We start from the raw sequence: 22,790 nt of genomic DNA, 5'->3' as shown, positions 1-22,790 counted from the left end.
CATTAACTTATGCTAAGTTGGCAGTTTCTGCATATGCTCTAAATCAATGATATATTTAAAAGACGGAGAGCAACTTGACTAGATTTTAACAGAATTAACGGCCAATCATTTATTTACTTTGTTTCCTCCACCAAAAAGGTCTGTTTTGGAAAGCACACTCTAGTCATTAATCTTTTAAATCACTTTCTATCAGAAATCATTTGTTGATTACATAGTCTCCTGAGATCTGTGATGTTCATTTTTTATGCTTAAATGGCTGGACTCTGATGGCTACTTTTTGCGTAGTTCAATAACAGAATGCCTAATCTATCTATAAATTGTTAAATGCCTTCTTACAGAAGCACATGCTCACTACTGCAAAATAAATAGCAGCCAGAAGAAAACTTTCACATTCAGAAAAAGTTACTGTCAAAAATAGTGCACAAATCTCCCAAAAGRTTTTCAGTGAAATCCTGATTCTTTATCCAAGCAACGCTCATGAAAAGTGCAGCTTTTTCGTCTGACTTAAAAAGGCCTTATTATACACATTTTAACTGTACATTCATATGTACTTACAGGGTATTAACAAAATTTATTTTTATATTGCAACTGCTGCTTTTGTTTTTTTCCATTTTTGGTGCAGTAATTATTTAAATTTTCAGTCTCAGAAAGGTTTCAGATATCTGAAATCTGAAGTTGAAATCTTAGGTCAGAATAACTCAGCCTAACTTAAGTGATTGCAATGGTTATGTGTTGATTAATATCTGTTGGGAACCAGGTCTTCTGGTGTGTAAACTGAAATAAAGCCATATGTCTGTTGTTGTCAATCTTTTCTCTGAAAGAAGTTTTCTATTCTTGATTCTAACAATTACACTTGTGATTTTTGGATTGATGGACAGTTATCATTTAAAGATCTTTGGACACGCTGGTTGTAATCCCAGGTCTGTTCCGCAGCCACCACCGTCCTCCCAGCTCAGTGTTCAGGGCATCGCAGCCAGACCTGGCTTCATACCAGACTTGGACATCTTTGTTCTCATTTCTGAAATATTTTTTTTGCATCTGCTTCTTTCTTAAATTCATTCTCAAACCTACCTCTTCCAAAATGTCTTTTAAGCAGACTTCTATTTTCAAAATTAATAATAGTTCAAAAAGTTCATATAATTCTATATCAACATTGCAGCCTGCGTGCTGGTATGATTTAGGTTAACATTTTACCTTTTGTAGAAATAGACTATAAGAAAGAGGGAATTGCATTTTCCTCTTTACTGCAGACAGCACTCTCACTCTTTAGAATCTTTAGGAAAATCTTGTTGTTACAGCAGTTGACCACAGCTCAGGAGATCAAAGTTCATTTACGGACTGTATCACAGAATAGTTATACGATCTCATGCAAAGTATCAACCAAKTGAAACTTAGATCACCAGCCATGATCTGAAACAGTAAATGTACAAGAATTCCTTTCTCCAGCTTTCGTAAGTATGAATATGTAGTTAGGGATGYTTGTGTTTTGCTTAAATCTAGTTTATAGGGCACAGGCTATCTCTTACTATGTATGTTTAAAATATCTAGAATAATGACATATCTTATGTATCATCATTATGACTCAGCAGAGTTACTCTAATGTTAAACAATGGATATTGATATGAAAATCAGATTCAATGCAGATACAGGCATATTTCCAATGCATTCTGAAGTACTATTCCATGCACAACTTTGTTCACACTTTATAATTCTTTTGCTGACAAAGTATAAAAGTCTCTATTGTGCAGACTGCGATAAAATGCGTTAGAGACATGAGAGTTATGTAYCTACTTCCAGGGAAGAAGAATATCTCACATCAAGTATATGTATATGGAGTCAGCACAAGTCTCCATAGGACAAGAATCACCTCAGCAGCCAGGTGATACAGTAACCAAAACACCTAAATAAATACAGTACAGCATAAATGTTTAAAACACAGTAGCCCAGTGAGATACTAAAACAACAAAATTATGGTTACTGAGTGAGGAGTTTTGTTAGGCTGTCAGGTACATTTCTTGGGTGCTTTGGTTACTACTTTGAGTCAGGCAAGAAGAAATCCTTTATTAGTTAATGTAACTAACACCTGTTGCAGTGCAAGGTACAGCTCCAGATTGCTACCACCTTTTTCTCCCATTTTCAGTAGCAAAAAATTTTGAAATAGGTATAAAGTGGGCTTTCAAGAAAGCAAATTACAGCATTTTAACCAGGCAAAAGAGGACAGGACAGAATGAGAATGAAAGGAAAGATCTTTTCTGTGCATAAGACTTTGCRCAATTTATGCTTGTTTCATTATAATCTTTTGGGATAGTTAAATAAATTGGCCAGATAAAGTTTTCATCATCGAAAGAAAATCAGTGCCCGTTAAATCATAATTTAATGCTTTTGATCTTGTCAGAAACTTAGCTCATCTACCATTGATTACAAATAATCTCCTGCTCAGAAGGGATCTTTGCGAATATCAGAAAGTTCCTACGTCTCTGTTCCAGTTAAAATGGTAAATTCCTTTTGAAAAGTCTGTATAGAAATACCTTGATTTCCATTTTCGTTCRCTTGTCAAAAGCATAGAGAGTGTTGCCATTCTTGTACTCTAAGGATATGAGGTGACACATTTGACAAGCAGAAATAGATTGGAAGTAAGTCCATTAATATATCTAAAATCATTTTGTAAGTGATCATTTTTAATATACACGAGGGAGTTACACCTACACATCCCGGGAAGAATATACTCRCTTTGAATGTGGCTCATGTCCCCCTCCATTGCATATAATTAAGTCCTTTCTGTTTTAAATACTTTATCCTCCAACCTCTTTCTCCTTGCCTGAGATATTTTAAAGCTCAGTCTAACAAAGACATTTGACCAATGCTGCTGGTGCTTGGAGGAAAATTGCATTTAAAACTGACAAAATCTCTGAAACTGAACTCTAGCGTAATACATGCTAAGAGTTTATTCCCTGGCCCAGGCTGAAGAATTCTGAACAAAAATCTTCATTTCTCTAGTGAAGTCAGTGGAGAAAACACTGTTTGCCCCTTACCTGATGTATAACTTTGAGAGAGTCATTTCATCCTTTTTCTGTTCAGTTAGCCTGCAAGCTTCTGGGGAAAAGAGACTGTYTCTTACAATGAGCTTCCCTCGGGCATACAACCAGTGCTCTAATTATAATTACAGCTCAGTTCCAACATAAAACTATAATAATGATAATGAATAATAATACTCTAAATAAATAATAATCTGAGTAAACCTGAGATCCCAGAGGGAAGAAAATCACCTACCTTTATATCCCAATAGCTTTGTGGTGCAGTTAACCCATACGAACACTTTCCATCCCATGGTAATGGGAGAAATGACAGAGACGGAATTTGTCCCCATTGGTTTAACAATAATGAGAACAGCAACCTGGCCTTGCTCAAAATTATTGTACCTTTATATCTATATATGATGACTCTCTTTGCTATATAAAATATCATAGCTAGGAATTCATTAATATTCTATATTCTGCATTTTGAATGGGCTTTGTATTGATTTCTATTACTGTTGGAAAAAACCTCTTTATAGAGTGGTGAGTTAAAGAAAAAATGCATCGTGAGCAGGAAGAAAAAATATCTTGATCTGTTCTGTGTCGTTCCTAGTAAAAATGACAACATTGTCTCCCTGGAAGTTCTTGCCTATCTCCCTTATAAAACTGTTTGTACTAACTTCTCCTGTTGTTGACCTTAGAAATTTACTACATGCATTAATGGGTCCTTGTGCAAAGAAATTACACTCAAAGCATTTACTTTCTGACTCTTCTATGTCTTGTGTCTATTACCCTTTATTTCCTTTTCTGTGTCCAGAAGACTTTGATGTCACCTTGTTAACCTTTCTTTCAATATAAATTCTAGTACACATTAAGTATATGTAAAAAAAATAAATGTAACAATGACAATTACTGAAAAGTAGGAAATGTCAGAATTTTCTAGCCATGAAACCTTTGGTTAAACTCTTAGTGCACACATTATAATGATGCTCCTAATTTCATTATCGCATTCCAATTTTTTCCTAAGAACTGTAAAGACAATTTACAGTGCAGGACAGATGATCCGTAAGGAAGCGGGACAGAAGTAAACGAAAACTCGTTAAGTATTTTATTGTAGTCTCATTGTTTACATATGATACAGGGTTCAAACTTTTTAACTGTGATCATACCTGGTGTATGAAAGTCTTCACACAAGCTGTGGATCCATTTATATAACATTTCTTCAAGGTTTTTATGAATAGCTACTTTAAATTATCTTCTAGCTATCAGGCAAGGCTTGGACAAGAATTTGAATACAGAAGACAATTTCGATGAAAGTAAATAATGAAGTTCAAAAGTCAAAAAAAAGAAAGAGGCAAAAGAGCAGGAGAATACGAAAAATTAACTCGAGCAAATATAGTTAATTAATGGGTAAGGTCTCATGAAAATTGGATTCAGTAAAACAGTGAATTTTATTGCAAGAATCTAAATTAAAAATGGCCAGGAGGAAACCACCTTTACATAGAAGAGGGATAAGAACCATGAATAAAAAAAAAATGTTATATAAATGAAACCTAAAAATCAGAATGGAACTGTCAGGTTCTTAGAAAGTAAAACACATGGCCAGAGTAAATATTAGGGAACGGTTCACAGAAAATGAGTATAAAATCAGAAGGACTAAGAAGCAAAGAACAAAAATGGTAGGAAGAAAAGATTGTAAAATTATGATGGTGAAAGATGATGATAAAGGAAATGTAGATTCATTTACCTCTCACGTGAAATTTTATTGAGAAARTGCCTATATAGGATCCTATAGATCCTCCTGTGTGTCTGCTGCTAAACAACAGATTAAAAGGTGTGTCTAATGTGACCAGAGTTACAAGAAGGAGCAGTAGGGAAAAAAACAAAAACAAACAAAAAAAATGTTTCGTTTAGGTATAATTAGTCTGTAGGGCCAAACGAAGTTTACTTTGGAATTTGTAAACACCTGGGCAGAGCCATCCCAGCACTATTAATTATTATCCCCCAGGAACTTTGGATGCCAGATTAGATTTCAAAGAACAGAGGAGGAAGTTGTCAAAATGAGAAAGGGGTTCAGGAAAGGCCCTACTGGGGTCTGCTTGGGCAAGTAGCTGTTTCCAGATAGTATTTTGATTAACAATTTAAATGATGGAATAAAATAAGAAAGAGAAAGAGGTAGGTTACTGGGAAATATTGGAATTCATAAAATCTAAGCTGAACGTTGAAATGTCAAAAATATACAAAATAAAGACAAAGGCAAAATGTTACAACTGGGAAGTCAAATGCATAAAAAAATGAGAATAACTGATTCTTCAGAAGCTTTTGAGAAAAGTGTCTGAGGACTAAAGCAGATCAAACCCCCATATTGGCCTCTACTGTGAGGCTATTTCAAAAAAAAAAAAAAAAGATTATTAGCATTGTTATTAAAGTAAGAGGTAACTGGTTCTAGCCCTCAGCTGAAGTGCCTTGTCCACTTTCATTAACCACATTTTAAAAAGGATGTGTGCAGAGAACAAGGGGAGTGCAGAGAACAAGTGGAACAATAAAATACTATAACCAAGAATGATGAGACTCAAAAACTGTGCCTGTAAGAACTAGAAAGAAAAGACCAAAGTCAGGGACATGCTAAATAGTCTTCCAATAGAAGAATGGATATGCTAGAAAACAAATAATATTGGTTAGAATAAGAATAAGCCTAATTTTCAGTAAGAAAATGTAGGGTAGAATACTAAAAGAAAAAAGTTTTCTGTGTTAATGCCATTTCAAGATTTACCCCATCTATTTGGAGATGTTACAGATTTCCTTCATCAGAAGTTTTCAAGAACAGTTTACACAAATGCCAAGCATGATTTCAGGATATTTTGACCGACTCTGTACAAGTGATTTTTCAAGCTCTTTCCAGCCTTATCKTTCCCTGAAGGACTAAGAGTGAAAAAAAGATACCCATATCATACCACAGCTTTGGGTACCTAATTGGAAAGGCCCTTGACCTAATTTTTCAGTGTAGATATTATTAAGCAGCATTGCATATACTGAAAATGCTCTTGAATTGTTTAAATTGACCTGCACAGTACTGTACAAAAACCCTTTGTCAGAAGAAGGGCAAAAGTCCAACAGCTCAAGTTTTACTTCAGCTACAGTGCCATCCTTTCTGTCATTTTGTTTCCTCACTTCTTCCAGCTCTCCTGTGGCACTAATGTTCGAGGAGAAATAGCCTCTTGTCATCTTCACCACCTTCACTGCTGATCGCTGRATGGCAGAGGTCTGGCTGGGGAGAAAAAATCCACAGCTCTGAAGTTCACTCTTCAAGAACAGCCATATGTTAAAATGGGCTAATGAAATTTTGGGTTTGCCGTGGCTAGCTTGCTCCTCGGGGAGGTGGAGGTCGGAGATTCCTCCTCTATACTTGAGACTGCTTCAGTGGGAGCTCTCATCCTGGTAGCCCCTTTTATTAGTCCCAGAAATAGCTTATTTGCATTAATTAATTAAATTGCGATTTTCAGACTGATATTCCCTTTCCTCTGCTGGAGCTATTTTTTTGCTGAAATAGGTTATAATTCTTCTTCTGCCAATTGTTCCAGTCTTAGGCTGCTTTAGACATGTGGGGAAATGGAGACAGGGATGGCCCCTATCAAAAAATGGTTGATGCTGGAAAAAACCTTTCAGAAAGGGTCAAAGATGTAAAATTTCAACCCCAAAGGCTAAATTTTTAGGAAAGTGAAAGCAGGGAGTTTTAATGGAAACTGTTTTACATATCTAAGTACAGCAGGTGTTACTAGATAGTTGCCAAAATACATTTTATGTGTCTCAGAATTTAATTTGTATTAACTGCTCCTAAACTTTGTTCCAAAGAATTTTAATAACTTTGTTCAATGTTTCTAAACCAGACAGAATAATTTACAAAGGTATAGTCCCCATCAGTTTATAAGTGTCCATCTTTTCTTTGTAATATATTTAATCTACCACTTAAAATATCTCACAGTCCTCTGAGTATATGAAACTTAAAAAGGTCCATTTTAAAACTAATCTTATCTTTCCCTTGTTTCTTAGCAAATAATATCACTGAATAGTGCATTCTTTCTCACAATTATTTTCTCTCAGTATTTTGAGACAATAAAATAATTACAATTGCAAGACACTTAATTTCAGTTTATTTTCATTTGATTTAAATTCTATTTCTGTTCAAAAACCAAGGCTTTGTTCTAACCTCTCAGAGTACCTCTTCTCAAAGGCATTGCTTATGCCTAATATATATTAGGCATTTGACAGTAAATCAAACTTTTCCTAGATTTTGAGATATGTCTCCTCTTTATCTGTTAGATATATACTCGGAAATACTCAGAATTACTGAGAAAAAACTGTCTGTGATTTCACAAGGATTACCCTTGACAAAGCTCAGCTATCAAGTAGTATTCTGCTCTACTGATAACAGACATACCTAAAGCCAAAAATGCTGATTTCCTTTGGCTTTCTCCCCAAACAGAATTCCAGATGTTTCAGACAGGGATGTCAGGCTTGTACAGAACAGAGTTCCCCCAGCAAATACCCCTGGTTCGAGCGACTCTGGCAGATTTGTTTCTCATTTGACAGTACAGTGCCATAGAATTAGAAATGCTGCACAAAATCCAGCCAGTTTCCTTTACACATTCTGAAAATAAGAAAAAATATGGAAAACAACTTCTACCCACTGGGATGAAAAATTGCATTTTGACAATTTAGCCAGGAAATGTTCTTTAATGGTTTCATTTCCAATATTGGGCAGGGGGGATTTTGGCAAGAGGAGAAAGAGAAAATGCTATTACATATTAGAGGTTGTTAGCATAAAAAATAATCAGAATTTAACTTAAATTTGCCAAAACTAAGTGTTTTGACTTTGTAGGATGAAATGCTTCACTCACTCTCAAAACATTTTTCCTGAGATTTTCCTGCATAGAAGAATAGAAAATGTTCTAGTTAGATTAATCTGAAACAAAGTTCTCTTGGACATTTCTAAAACTGCAGTGAAATAGAATTTCTATATCCTGATCTCTTATGATAACAAGATCTAGAAATATTCTAAAATTAATTGAGACAGAAAATTTGAAAAATGTGAAGACAGTGTTACAAAATAGCGTGTTTACCAATGTATAGGTAGTGGTTGTCATCATAACAGTATTTATGTTCATAAAGCTGAACACTCACTGGAATTCGAAGTTTATTCAGAAGTTACCTGTTGAAAAACATATGTCAGATAACTGACGTGCTGAAACTGTATGTCACTTGCCCACAGTCATATAGAGAYCATCTGACAGAGGGCTGACATAGGGACTGATATAGGGACCCAATGAAATTAATCTATTTATTTCAATAGTGCATGAATCACAACAAAGAAATTAGAGGAGAAAGGAACGCAGACTTCTAGCTCCAGCAATATTAGCCTTCAGATTAGAGAAGGTACCTAACCATGGGAAATTCTGCTATTGATTTTCGGTTCACTAAACACTTCATGTATATTGAATATTGTTTTGGATTTTCAGCTGTTGCAAAGCGCTAGAGTTGTAAGCTGAGTATGAGGTCCATTATACGCTATACTAAGACCAACTTCCTAATATAAATACATGACATATATAAGTAATAYCAGGCAGCATTTTTAATAAGGTAGATTTCAATGATTAATAAGGCTTTTTATGCAAATGACCTCTTTTATAAACTGTAGTGCATACATAATCTATGTAATATATACACCACATATACCATTATGTATAAGAAGCACAGAGCAAAAGCCTTTAACTCCTTTTTTAMAATTATTTGGGCTTCTAAGCAAAAGCAGTTTCTTTCTTATACCGAGTATTTTAAGAGCTTCTGGAAAAATAAATACTTGCACGATGTGTACGAATTATTTATAGCCCAATTAGTCAACAATTTTGAGATTTTCACATGCAAAATTCCCACTAAATGGCTATAAATGGTTGACTGTATAAMAGAATTTCTTTAAAGATAGTCTTCCCAATAGGAAGCTCTTCTTTTACAAGAAGACAAGACCATGACATAATTCTCCCTCCTGAAGAGTAAACTTTCCTTTTTGCATTGCAATACTTGAAAAAAGGAATAATACTTTGTGTAGCTGAGYCTGATTACAGTTCTATTTCAAAAAATTCTAGTTTTAAATATCAATGTCTAAAGTTAGATACCTTGATATAAATTTAGGTACAGATCTTCATTAAAACTCATTCACAGAATCACAGAATAGTTGAGGTTGGCAGCGGCCTCTGGGGATCACCTGGTTCAGCTCAAACAGGGTCACCTAAAGCAGGTTGCCCAGCATTATGTGTCATCAGATTTTGAGTACTTCCAAGGGTGTTCAGGCAGAATTGCCTGTGTTTCTGTCATACCCATTACTTATTGTCCTGTCATTGGGCACCTCTGAGAAGAGTCTGGCCCCATGTTCCTACCCTCTCGCATTAGATATTTATAAACATTGATAAGATCCCCCCGAGCCTACTCTTCTCTGGGCTAATCCTATAAACTGGTCTGAAAACCTCAATCATAATTCTGTAAACATTCTTCTAAATAGCTTTATCTTTTATCTCCGATTTATCTGGGTTCCTTAACTGTATTAGATCAAATAATACATACATATACATAGGAACCRAGAACAAACCCTCTCCTCATACTTTTTGTGCAAAAAAAGGGATATAGTCAGAATTAAATTATGGGAATTTAAAATTGCAACCTAGAGCAACACTTAAATCACTGCTAAATCCCAAAGACACTCCAGACTCTAAGTGACCAGGTTTTTGACATTAAAGTTTCCCAGGCACTAACAGGTATGTCTCTGTGCACACCTAGCAATGCCTCAGACCTGACAAAATCAGACAGCTCAGAGTCTGGCTCATACAGAAGCAGTGCTGAGCTGCAGCAGCAAGATGCTTCTTCCTCTAAATCTGCTGAAGGGATCACTTTTGGGCAACTCCCAAAGTATAGTGGTTATTGYGACCTGAAAATACAGCAAAAGGAAGAAATTATGCTGCCACATCTATCTTTTCCTATTTCCAACTCCGAACGCAATAGTTTTATGTTTAGGGAACTTACCCTGGATATGAAAGATCCATATTCATTCCTTTCTTTCTCACCTCTGTCCCACAATATATTTATATCCAAGTTAGGATGTTACAGTCTGGGTAGGCAACCAAATAGATAAAATACYGGTTGGATGATCAGGCTGAGAGCAACATGATGAATGGGTAAAGCCCTGAGTAACCTTCTGRTTGTCCCTGCTTTGAGCCAGAGGATGGTCTAAARACCTCCTGAGGTCCCTTCACCCAAACTCCAACCTGAATTGTYCTATGATCCTATGAACCKCTGTGGAAGACACTTTCATGAGGTCAGGGCAGTTCTAACCTCTCATGTTAAAGTTGTATTGTTGCACAGTAAGAAATTAAGTCAAAAATAGGAAAGAAAGCTTTCAGTTCTAGTGGATAAGGTGTTTATTGGCTGGAGTGGGGACAGGAGGTAGTGTTTCACTCTGAGGGTATTTTATTTTGTTTTATTTATTTATTTCATTTTGTTTTATTTTACTTTATTCAGAGTTTCACTTGAATTATAGGAACCACTGGAGCATGATCAGCATGATCCAAAGTGATTATCCTAGGAACTGGGATAGAGGCTCATTCTTGACCTGTATTTTATCTTTCTGGCTAAATGAAATCTGAATTGTTTCCTGTATATAAATACAACTCCTCCAAAGAAATCAGTTTGTGTAGGACACATGTTCTGGGGCAATAAAGRAAAGGGGATGCTAAGATGTCACTTGACTGTGAGCCACTTCCTCAGGTTAATATTGAAGTCAAGGAGCGTATAAATGTAATTTTATTTTATGATAAATTTATAGTAGTTGTTGTATAGGAAATGCTTGTTCCTAATTAACACTATTTTTAAATACAGTAATCTATGTTGTTACTGAATAAAACATTAAGAGAAAAGATCCAACTACGTTAATTATACCATGTCAAATTTTGTGATCAAATTTCCAAAAACCTTAACTGCAATCTTATACATTATAAAATATTTTGACAGTCTTCATAATGGGGCCCATCTTCTGTAGTTCCTCCTCCTCCAGTAAAACAAAGAACTCACGTAACTAATTAATAAGCGGTAAAAATTAGGTAATTGCCTGTATTTTTCTTTACTCATGTATTAGTAGAAAAAAGATGTCACAGAACACAATCTTATATTCTATAATTTCAAGCACATAATAGTTTGGTGGTACAAGCACATTATGGGAGATATAGCTGTCCTTGAGGATATGATCCAGCAGTGAGAACTGGAACCAAAAGTCCAAACAGCTTAGGCAATGTGTCATAGGAAAAATTTAGTATTTTGGATTGTTTTGAGAAACTTTAATGAAATCTTTTAATTTTTGAAATGTCTTACACTTCCGCTAGATAAAAATATATATTTATTTCCAAATAACATTTTTGAAATTTTCTTGATGTGGAAAAATTCAACTTTTTCATCCTATAGTGAAAAATAAAAAAGTTTAAATGTAAAAATTTTGCTTCAGGCGAAATTCTGGATTTCAAGCAACTTTAGCTGTTACCTATTACAAAATCATGTATAAGAAAATTGAAATGGAAAAGGACGTTTCAGATTTCTTGGCTTGTTTTTCTTGTAAAGCCCTGTTACTATTCATTTGCAGGGTTTTTTTTAAGTAGTGAAAGAGAAAAAGATCTGTTATGAATATTCATTCCTAATTAACCATTCCAATTTGAAGATAAAAATCATTTATTTTCTTAGCAATTTATGTTCTGCCATAGGGAAAACCTTTCATGACATTTGTTTAGAGTCTGTGAATTTGGAGTCTGAGTTTAGCATTGTTTAGAGTCTGTAGACACAAAACAGTTATGTTAGTCTCTAATTTCTAAACATTACTTGAAAAATTGAGACAACTCCATTGTTTTTAGATTAAGATATATGTGTATTTAAGATATATGTGTATTTTTAATAGGAAGAAATACATTATTATAGTAAATGGGTAAATGCTGTAAAATGATTGTGTTATTCAAGGTATAAACTACTATGTAAACTCAATTTAAAGAAAGGTTCATTTTTGTAACTGGATTACCTAATTCCATGGGTCTGTGTTTCATCATTTTGAAGCAGGTAGCTGTTTGATGTCCGGATTTGCATGGTATCTCAGGGATCAGGTTCCTTGAGTTGGTGAGGAGTCACACAGAGGAAAGGTCACTTCTATAAGAACCTTTCCAGTCAGCATACAAGTTCTAGCAGATCACATCCAATATCTATTGCATTTGTTAGCATTCAATATCTATTTAACTATGGCTAATTTCTCTATGCTTATGGTTCATGAGGTATTTGCAATAGGGTCTTCAGAAAGTGACTTCTGAGGCAGGAACATGTTACATTTGTCTGAGTTTTGAATGCAGATATATACTCTCTAAACCAACGAGTCAATTTGAGTCACATCACCAAATTCCCTGTGCGATTGTGAATGATTTGTAAAGATTCATCATTGTATCATGCAGGGATGGCAAGAGTTAAAAACATTTGAAGGCTGACATAAAGATATCTAATACATAACGATACAGTAATTGCTAATTGAGGGATGGGAAACAGAAAGAAGGGGACATGAAAATGAGATAGTGCTTCACAATATCCTGCAATGCCCTGGTGTCACAGACAGTGCAGGAGCTTCGTAGGAGATGGAAACTAGAAATTCCCYGCTTAGGTGAGCATAGGCAGTTAAATAAATTATTTATAAAGAGTTGTCATCCAGCTTTTTACTTCTCCAGCTTGGTTTCTTCTCTTAGAATTGCTGACATCGGCTGATGACAAGAGCTGATGTGTAAGAGAAGTTCATGAGTGTTTCTCTCCTTAGCTAGAGGCTAGAATGGAGAGGAGGTTACTGGGAAAAGTAGTGGATATAAAACTATCAGTTGTAAATGGCTGAGAGATGAGATGTAAAGCCAAAGTGCTTCAGTTGAAGATGTCTCATTTGTGGTGAGTGAGGAGAACTGTGATTTTTCAATATTTCTTTTGTTTTGGGGGGGAGGGGGATTGGTATGTCTCAAAAGAATTTGTTTCATATCTTGAAGTCTATGCGAGGAATTAGACTACTGATTTGGAATGAAGTCCTGTATTCAGAAAAGTTAGTAATATAAATCCCATTGCCTTCAGTAACCAGAAGTAAAATGCATACAAACAAGCTTAGACAAGTCCCYGAGTTTTGTCATTCTTCACTAACATAGAACTATTTGCCATTAATTTTTACAACTGTGTATTTCTCAGTTCTGTTCTTCACAATGGTCCTGAGCTCTTAATCTCACGGCCTTCAGATATACTTAATTTGAAATGCCATACAGCTTCAGGAAAGGAAGTAATCGAAACAAAAAAATTACAGACAGGAGGAACATCTCTTYGACTTTATCCCACTGTGTCTTAAGATGTTGTCCAAATGCCCGTTTGGCAAAAACTAGACTTTCAACCATAGCATGCACATGGGAAACTGTGAAACAATGTATGTAGCATTCATTCTGGTGAACAGGCAGAGCTCTACTTTTAGAATTAAAAGGTGTTCCTTATTTTGCAAACTTTGTGCTGCACACCTACACAGAGCTGGGGATTTCATAGAGCAGAGGCATCCACAGCTTGTTGGAAGATAAGGACCTAAGTCTCAAGTTTGACACTAGAGGGAGAAAGCAGTCTCAATAATATAGCATTATTTCTTCTCTTTCTCAAAAAGAACTAAGCTAGTCTGAAGACTTTTTTTCGTCAAAATCATTTGATYGTTTGGTTTTCCCTTACCTACTCTTGTGTGGGTCAGAAAGTTTGGGTTTCAGTTAAGCAGGTCTGGACAACTGATGTTCATTCATGTTAGGACTAGACAGGACGAGCAGTGAGATCTCTTTTCAGTAGCTACAGGGACAGAAAAGAAAAACAGCGAAAACCCCAAAGCTCTTGCAATTAGGTCTGTGGGGTTTTTTGTTTGTTTGTTTTTTGAAGTAGTAACAAAAAGTAACTTTAATCTAAGCTGAACTGTTGCAAATGGAAGGAGTTAGTTTTYTAAGATGGTATATTAACTTAACCAAGAAGAGCTGCTAGTCTCAGTTTGGGAATATTGGAACAGCCAGACAAGAAAAAGAGAAGTAGACATGAAGGAAACACTGAAGTCTGCTTCTAGCTTTGGACTGGACTGAACACAAATTCTCTGCCAATGAAAACTGTTACCAGTAGTAGTCTACACAAAATGCTTGGCTGCTAGCCGGCAGCAGTTTTCTTGAGCCAGATTCCTGTGATGTGGGCAGCGTGGACCCGTTACTTTCATGTACATAGAGCACAAAGAAATAAATGCTCTTGTTGTTGTTGTTGTTGTTGTTAAAGTGAAGCTGGCAAATATTTTTATTTTCTGCAACAAGTCTTGGCAGGGCCTGAAAAACAGCTGTGCACAGTGAAGCACCCGTACAATAGAGAAGCAAGCAATAACAAAAAGCTAGAAATAATTGCACAAGGGCTTTTTTTTTCTCTCATTTAATGTCAAGTTGTGAAACATTTTACATTTTTCTAAGGCAAAGCTTCCTTGACAGTTTGGAAACCAGCTGAGTACAGAAGCCTACCTCTGCATTTTAACAAAATGAAACAGCACAAAGAAACAGTACGTGAACTTTGAGGCTTTTCTTCTACCCTACGTAATGACAGTTGGGAAAATATTTTTATATTCAGTGGTAAAAGTCACTCAGCAAACCACATTGCATTGCATGCAATGTAGAATTACAGAGTTTACAATTTTCTTCATCAATAATACAGTTCTTTTACAGCYGCAAGCAGTGCCACAAAGCTTGCAGGAGACCCGAAATATAAGTCAAAGGTAGAAGGTCTTGTCCTTGCTTCCCAGGTATTCTGCATTCCTATGCCATAAATTTGAGCACATTTCTAAAAATCTGACTACTCAAATATCCCCTGAATTTTTGGACCCTTCGACCCAGAAAGTACAGCAAAGAATATCATGGTATCTACTTCAATTTTAAAATTTCCACCACCTCTCAGCTTCATTTTCCTTAAAATACAAAACACTAGAGACTTAGGAGTACAAAATAACATGCTAAGAACCTGACTTATATTTTAGAAAAGGATCACATGTCCCCAGATCTGTTTGGTTCAAAAATAAAATGTTATCAATGCATTGGGATTGCATTGGGTTGCTTTTTTTCTTTCATGGGACTCTGCTCCACTAAGCAACACCAGTTGCAGCAGCCCCTTATGACCACATCATATATGTATTTTATATATGTATATATATACATAATATTTTTGCAAGCACCATAACTGTCAAGAATAAATCATACAGCACATAAATATTAGGCAGCAGAGACTGTTTTATTTTTTGGCTGATGCAAAGTGCAGCTGTGCAAGGTTGACAAAGCCACCATTTCCTTGTGACAGTTCATTATGTAGATTCTTAATATTAGGGCTAATGCTGAATCATGTATTCAGGCAAAACACCTACTGTGTATGTGTAAAATAAGTACAAAGATCCAGGTTCAATCCAGTAAATTCTAAGGTCTCTGTGAGCTGTTTGTGGACCACAAGCAAAGYAGAGCTGTGAATACTGTGAACTGCTGCAATCACCCACTTAATAGAYTTTCTAGCGTCATTATCATGAAAATCAGCAGATATGGGGAAAAAGGTAAGCCTTTTACCTTTGCTTGCAACTTCAGGTTCTTAAGAGTGCCTGTCTAGACTTTAGATAAATTGAATCGCCATTTGAATAGCCTATGAAATGATGGATCAGCTGCAGTTAGTCAGCCTTTCATGATGAAATTTCTTGAGAAATATACTATTTGGAATTAATTTCCAGAACACTACTGAATGATATTAGGAGACAGTAGATGGGATTATTCTGCTGGATACACACACAATTCCCACTGGAAGCAACACGAAATATGTACAAGTGATCCTCTGACAGTAGAATGTCATTAGATATTGCTTTAGAAAACTGTATATCTTAAGTTTTGAATAATGAATTTTTCGGATTACATATTGCAATTGTATTAATTCTAATTACACAGCACCGTTATCACTTTGACTGTTAATGTAAAAGAGTGGCAGCTTTTAAGTGGAAATTGAACAAATATTTCATGAAGGTATAGGATGCTCATTAAAGATGCATCGCAAAAAACATTCCTCTGTATCGTTACTTTACTACTTTCAAATCTTTATGTGCACAAGCAGTTTATTGATTTAACTTTCAATTATTTGATGCAAGTTTACATTTGGTGTACATATATGTAAGAAYGATTCTAACATAACTTAGATACATAAAAGTGGAAAGAACAATGGTAGCCATTAAGTATAATCCTCCACAGCACAGGCAGCCTTGTGATTAATAAATGTTCAGGCTAGAAGTGTCCATAAGTCATCCCTGAAAACCCTTCTGAATACCCTAAAACAAAAGTTAAGACAGGAAGAAAGATCAAAAGCAACACAAATAATGGTGTGTTGCAAGAAGGATGGCAAAGTGCATTGCCAGTGTCCTGAGTTCTTGCTATAGCAAGGAATTTGTTAACAGAAATATGCAGATAATCTTAGCAAGTGGGCCACACAATGCTAAAAAGGAGGGAAATAAATCACATGCTAAACTTCAGATTRTACTAACTTCATGTTGAGGAGGAGGCCAGGAAGATAAATTCCTTTCTGTCTCTTAATCTGAATATTTAACCTAGAATATCTGAGCAAGGTGCACCACTTGTATGTTTGTTTCGTTGTTTTTTAATCCAGAAACAGATGATATTAGCTGTTTTGAGAGGCAGTATCAAGTTGTTTGTATGAAATAATCTGTTAGAAGTATAAATAATAATGAAGATAATATATTCTTCTTGTAGATAGTGGATAAAGCAAGCAGCATAGCCATTGACCCAGGGGAGCTAGAATTTCACCCACTAACTTCAGCATTGGTTAATTTTTGGTAGGCTAACCAAAATGTCATTTTTTTAATGGCATGATCTGTTTACACAACTGCATGGTTGACTCATTGTAAACCATTGATGCTGYTGTGATAACTAGATTTAAGAGTCTTACTCATATACTAGAATAACAAAAAATCATTTTCATGAATAAAAAGCATTAAATGGAATATGTAACTTAAAGCTGATGTACTCAGTCAGGAGCACAGAACTCAAGCACTCCATGGCCTTGTCACCACTACAAGAGCAATTTCTGATCAATAGCAGCATATTCTTCAGGAGTTCCTGCAGCATACTAGACACATATTACACATTTTCTTACACTACTAGGCATAGCTTGTCTCTTGCTCTTGTTTCGTTTTCAGCCACAATGTTTACTGTAGACTATGCCAGAATCCTCTGCACTCCATTTCTTGGTGCAAGATGATGATATTTCATGGCTTTTACTATCCTGACTTCATTGTTTCCAGCAATACAGACAATTCTGCCCCTTTCTTCAAYACACCCTAACATCTGCTGTCTCTGTTCTTTTAGCATAGAACAAGGCTCAAYTGCCTCATTCAAAAAGGCATGGATATATGTTCACAGACTGAGCACATACAAGAAAAGAATCAGAAGAAAAGAAGTAATGGAGAAAAAATAATCCGTATCTCAATTGCTTCTACAGACTTTCTATTAGTGCGATCTTCAAAATATATCGTAACTACACAAAATATTTTTTTAAACAAAGAAAAATCTAGAGCTATATGCTTGAAGGTTGAAATACTGAGTTCTGTTTTATTCTAGTGTTGTTAAAATGTTAAAAGGTTCTCATTCAATAATGACTTTTAAAATTTCTTTTCATGATTTTTGTGGCAAAGAACTTTTTGCTTCTCATAAATCTAACATTCTTAAAATATTCTCATATGTATGACATACAGGATTTTAGATATACGTATTTTGTAGTAGCATAATTTGCAATAGTGGTAATTCATACATAATTCTATAAATTTATATTTTCGTATACTTTTTAATATATTGGAAAACATCGCAATATTTCAAGATTCAAATACAGTATATGGATGATCACAGATTTAATCCAACATGCTAGCATTGAGTGAGATCTGTTATTAGTTAGCAACTAAACTATGTTCTGTGAAATCACCAGGTGCTTCTAAGGCCGTGATGCTCTGGAGATAGTTTTGCAGGTTATGATCACAGAATCACAGAATCATAGAATGGTTGAGGTTGGAAAGGACCTCTGGAGATCATCTAGTCCAACCCCCCTCCCCCCACCCCCGCTCAGGCAGGGTCACCTGGTGCATGTTAGACAGGATCATGTCCAGGCAGGTTTTGAATATCTCCAGAGAAGGAGACTCCACAACATCTCTGGGCAACCTGTGCCAGTGCTCTGCCGCTCTCACAGTGAAGAAATTCCCCCTCACGTTCAGGCAGAACTTCCTGTGGTTCAGTTTGTGCCYGTTGTCTCTTGTCCTGTCACTGGCCACCACTGAAAAGAGTTCAGCCCCATCCACTTGACACTGCCCTTCAGGTACTTATACACATTAATAAGATCCCCCCTCACTCTTCTCTTCCCCAGGCTAAACAGACCCAGCTCTCACAGTCGTTCCTCATAGAGCAGGTGCTCCAGCCCTCTGATCATCTTCATAGCCCTAAGCTGGACTCTCTCCTGTAGCTCCATGTCTCTCTTGTATGGGGGAGCCCAATACTGGACGCAGTACTCAAGATAAGGCCTCACCAGGGCTGAGCAGAGGAGCAGGATCCCCTCCCTCGACCTGCTGGCAACACTCTTCCTAATGAAGCCCAGGAGACCATTGGCCTTCTTGGCCACAAGGGTACAYTGTTGGCCCATGGTCAACTTGTTGTCCGCCAGGACTTCCAGGTCCTTCTCTGCAGAGCTGCTCTCCAGAAGGTCAGCCCCCAGCTTGTACTAGTGCCTAGGGTTATTTCTCCCTAGGTGCAACTTGCTCTTGTTGAACCTCATGAGGTTCCTCTCYGCCCARCTCTCCAGCCTGTCCAGCTCTCTCTGAACAGCAACATAGCCTTCTGATGTATCAGCCACTCCTCCCAGCTTGGTATCATCAGCCAACTTGCTTTCTCTTCATCCAGGTCATAGAAGAATAAGTTTAACAAGACTGGACCCAGTACTGACCCCTGGAGAACTCCACTAGCTACAGGCCTCCAACTAGACTCWGCACTGCTGATGACAGCCCTCTGAGCTCTGCCTTTCAGCCTGTTCTCAATCCACCTCACTGCCCACTCATCTAACCCACACTTYCTGATCTTGCCTAGGAGGATGTTACGGGAGACAGTGTCAAAAGCCTTGCTGAAGTCAAGGTACACAATGTCCACTGCTCTGCCCTCACCTACCCAGCCAGTCATTCCATCGTAGAAGGCTATCAGACTGGTTAAGCAGGATTTCCCCTTGGCGAATCCATGCTGACTACTCCTGATCACCTTCTTTTCCTCCRTATGCTTGGAGATGACATCCAGAATGAGCTGTTCCATCACCTTTCTGGGGATGGAGGTGAGGCTGACTGGCCTATAGCTCCCTGGTTCCTCCTCCTTGTTCTTTTTGAAGACTGGAGTGACATTGGCTTTCTTCCAGTCCTCAGACACCACTCCAGTCATCCACGACCTCTCAAAGATGATGGAGAGAGGCCCAGCAACAACATCTGTGAGTTCCCTSAGTATTCATGGGTGCATCCCATCTGGGCCCATGGATTTGTGGACATCAAGTTTGCCTAAAAGATCTCTAACCCAATCCTCCTTGACCAAAGGAAAGTCTTCCTTTCTCCAGACTTTCTCTCTCATCTCTAGGCTCTGGCACATGACTGAGCAATAGGAAAGGCCTAGAGAAGTGTAGAGCAGCCTACGCTCCTTCTTTCTGTGCTGAATTTTTCTGGAAGTAAACACAGAAGTTCTAGTTCTTTCACATTATTTAACATTTTATCTATCTTAAACCAAAGAGCCCAGTAGCTGTGCTTCTCCTAATATATCTTCTCAAGATATTCAAAGTTAGGTTTTATTTATAGTTAGGATTTATTTATAAGGTTATCCAGTGCTTTGTCTTTCTAGCATGCCTCAAAGCTCCTCCATTAGAAAGCAATAGAAAGCAAGGATTTCTTTTCCTGTAAATTTTTCATTATAAATAGTTATTTGGTACTATAAATTCATTTCTTCTGTGATGCAGATTAAAAATTTGTTTCCATCCAATGTATGTATTGTCATATTCTCTATATTGACTGCAGTTTACTARAAGACCAAGTGAATCTCATCTAAATTTTATTTTCTGTGACATACAAGGTTTTCCTATTGTTCTATTCTTTTAATGTTGACAGTAACATTGGCCTCCTTATCACAATGACAATGCAACTTCTTGAATGATAATGATGATTACTTTCCTTGGTATAGATCAGCAGATTTTTAGTGAAACAAAAATTGATCAAATTTTCTGTGCTGCCAAAGCCAAATATTAAACAGAATTAGATTTGATTTAGATTTCACTAAAAAAAAGATTCTGTAGATATTTCTGGTTCCTTAGGAGGGACATTTATTCTTAGAGGACAGAGAAGGTCAGAATAAAGTCTGTGTAACACAGAAAAACTTGTTTATCTGTTTGCCACTGGGCATTTGTAAGGCTTCCTTCAGGCTTAATGCTCATGTTTACTTTCTATAGACAAAAGTATTCTAAGAAGAAATATTTTCTTTCGTTCAAATGCCCGCTTATTTCACTAACCTCTTTATAGCACTGTCAGTTATGATGTTTCTCAGCTACCTTCTTCCTTTAAACTCTCTGCCTATGCATCACATTGGTAACATTCACTTGTAACTTGTTTAATGCAATAACCTTGATTAGAATCAGTATAGATGGAGCTACAATACAAGACACACACAGGAAAATTTTAAAAGACCTGAATAAAAACCTTATTAAAAGTCTTAGAATTCTGGTGAAAGCTCAAATGAGTTTTTAATAGGACATAATTTTCCACAATTTAATAACAATGCTGTTTGATTATCACCTTTTTTAGGCATTTATACTTGTTTCTGCAGATTACAGCTGTGCAAAATCACCAATGCCTGTGATGAAGAGAGGCTGGATTGTTAAAAGGCAGATTTTATTGTGGATTAGGCAGACTAAARTGTTTTCAGTCTTAAGAAAGTTGCAGGATTTTTATCCTGTGTTTACTTCAGGAATGACACAATAGAAAGTATAAAAACAAATCTATCAAATACCAAATTGCAGAGTTAGAGAGCGATGTGAATAGGTGTAAACTACTGAAAGCTGATTACCTGGTGGCTTGGGTATTGCTTTGACAGATTTCCAAAGGTTCAAGTTATATCTGACATGGTGAATGAAGGTAATGATATACGCTTCATTCACTAAAGAAACAAATGTTTTGTTTCCCAACTCTAATTCTGTACTTTGCAGATACCTACAGTGGTATAATATGCACTAGTATCATTGTAAAACAAGAGTTTATTACATGGCTAAGTAAGTTGATCTTTGTAAAAGTGCACAAGTGCATTGAAATAAAATAAAAACTACTTAATCCAATCTTCTCTCATACAATTTCTTTCAAGGAGAACAGACACAGCCTGTTAAAATAACAAAGATTGTAGAGTTTCCATTCATAGACAAAGTGTCCTCATTCAAACTCCCATTCTAAAGCTACCTTTCCTCTCCTTGGCTTTCTCTGCAGCGGGGAAATGTGATTCCATGGAACTGACAGTGATTTTATTTTATGTTAACTGGCAGAGCTTTTCAAGCCTTGCAGGCCTGGTGACACTTAAATGGCCCACACTTTGGATTGTCTTGTTGTGTGGAAAAGGTAGATAAGGGGAGGAGGAGAAACATGAAACAGGTGGGCAAGGGCAGAGTGGCATTCACAAATGTTTCTCAGATCAGGGCCAGGTCGAGGATCATTTCTGTGATAAAACAAATGCTGTATTGAAATGACTTCACACAAGGTGTTATATTACTTATGAAGTCCTGAGAATTCCGCAAAACCTGGCAAGCACATCACACAGAAAAAAGGTAAGATCTTCTGAACTTTTAGCCAGGAAATCAACAGAAACTAATATAGTTTAATGGTAATTAGTCTAATATGYGCTGCTTGTAGAACTGCTGCCAATAATACCATGTAGTAAGTGCTGTAAAGTGCCAGCATCTCTGRCTGCGTTAGGGATTAGGTGGAAGCTTTTAGAACTGTGCTTGGCTTCATATGTAGGTCACTCCTGAAATTGTTTTATAAATTAATTTTACAACATATGGTCTKCAAGATTCTTGGTGAGAAATCCTGAACAATGCTCATTTTCTATTTATGTGGGGATTTGCACCAATATTTTCTCTGCTGGCATTTTGAGATTCTATAACAAAATGGTATGTTTTCCTTCCGATATCAGCATGTTGCTTTGATGTACACCTGGCTTACTGATARAGCCAGACCAGAAAAGTAAGATTAGAATTTGAATGGAAAGCTAAGCTTTGGACAATGTCTAAACTCTGTAGAGAGCAAATAATTGTCAGCCTATCTGAATAATTTGAATGAAAAGTTTGTTTTAATTGATTAAGTTAACATTTTAATTTCTGGTATAAACTAAAATATGAAGACTGTGTGACCCTCCATTCTTCTATAGCTGTCTTTTTTAAAGAAAGGAACAATTTTGCAACCCTAATCCTTATTCCCTCTTCCCTTTCCCATCTTTTGCCCTCGCGTCTTTCCCTGCCTCATGTGCACTCTCCATGTTAAAAGAAAAGTCTTTGCATCAAACTCCACGAAGGGGTCTTGGACCCGGATCTAAGATATGGCCTCAG

This window comes from Rhea americana, unplaced genomic scaffold (genome assembly GCF_003343005.1).
Source record: "Rhea americana isolate MKP2758 unplaced genomic scaffold, rheAme1 scaffold_13, whole genome shotgun sequence".
NCBI classification, from domain to species: Eukaryota; Metazoa; Chordata; class Aves; order Rheiformes; family Rheidae; genus Rhea; species Rhea americana.
This window is presented reverse-complemented; position numbering follows the sequence as displayed.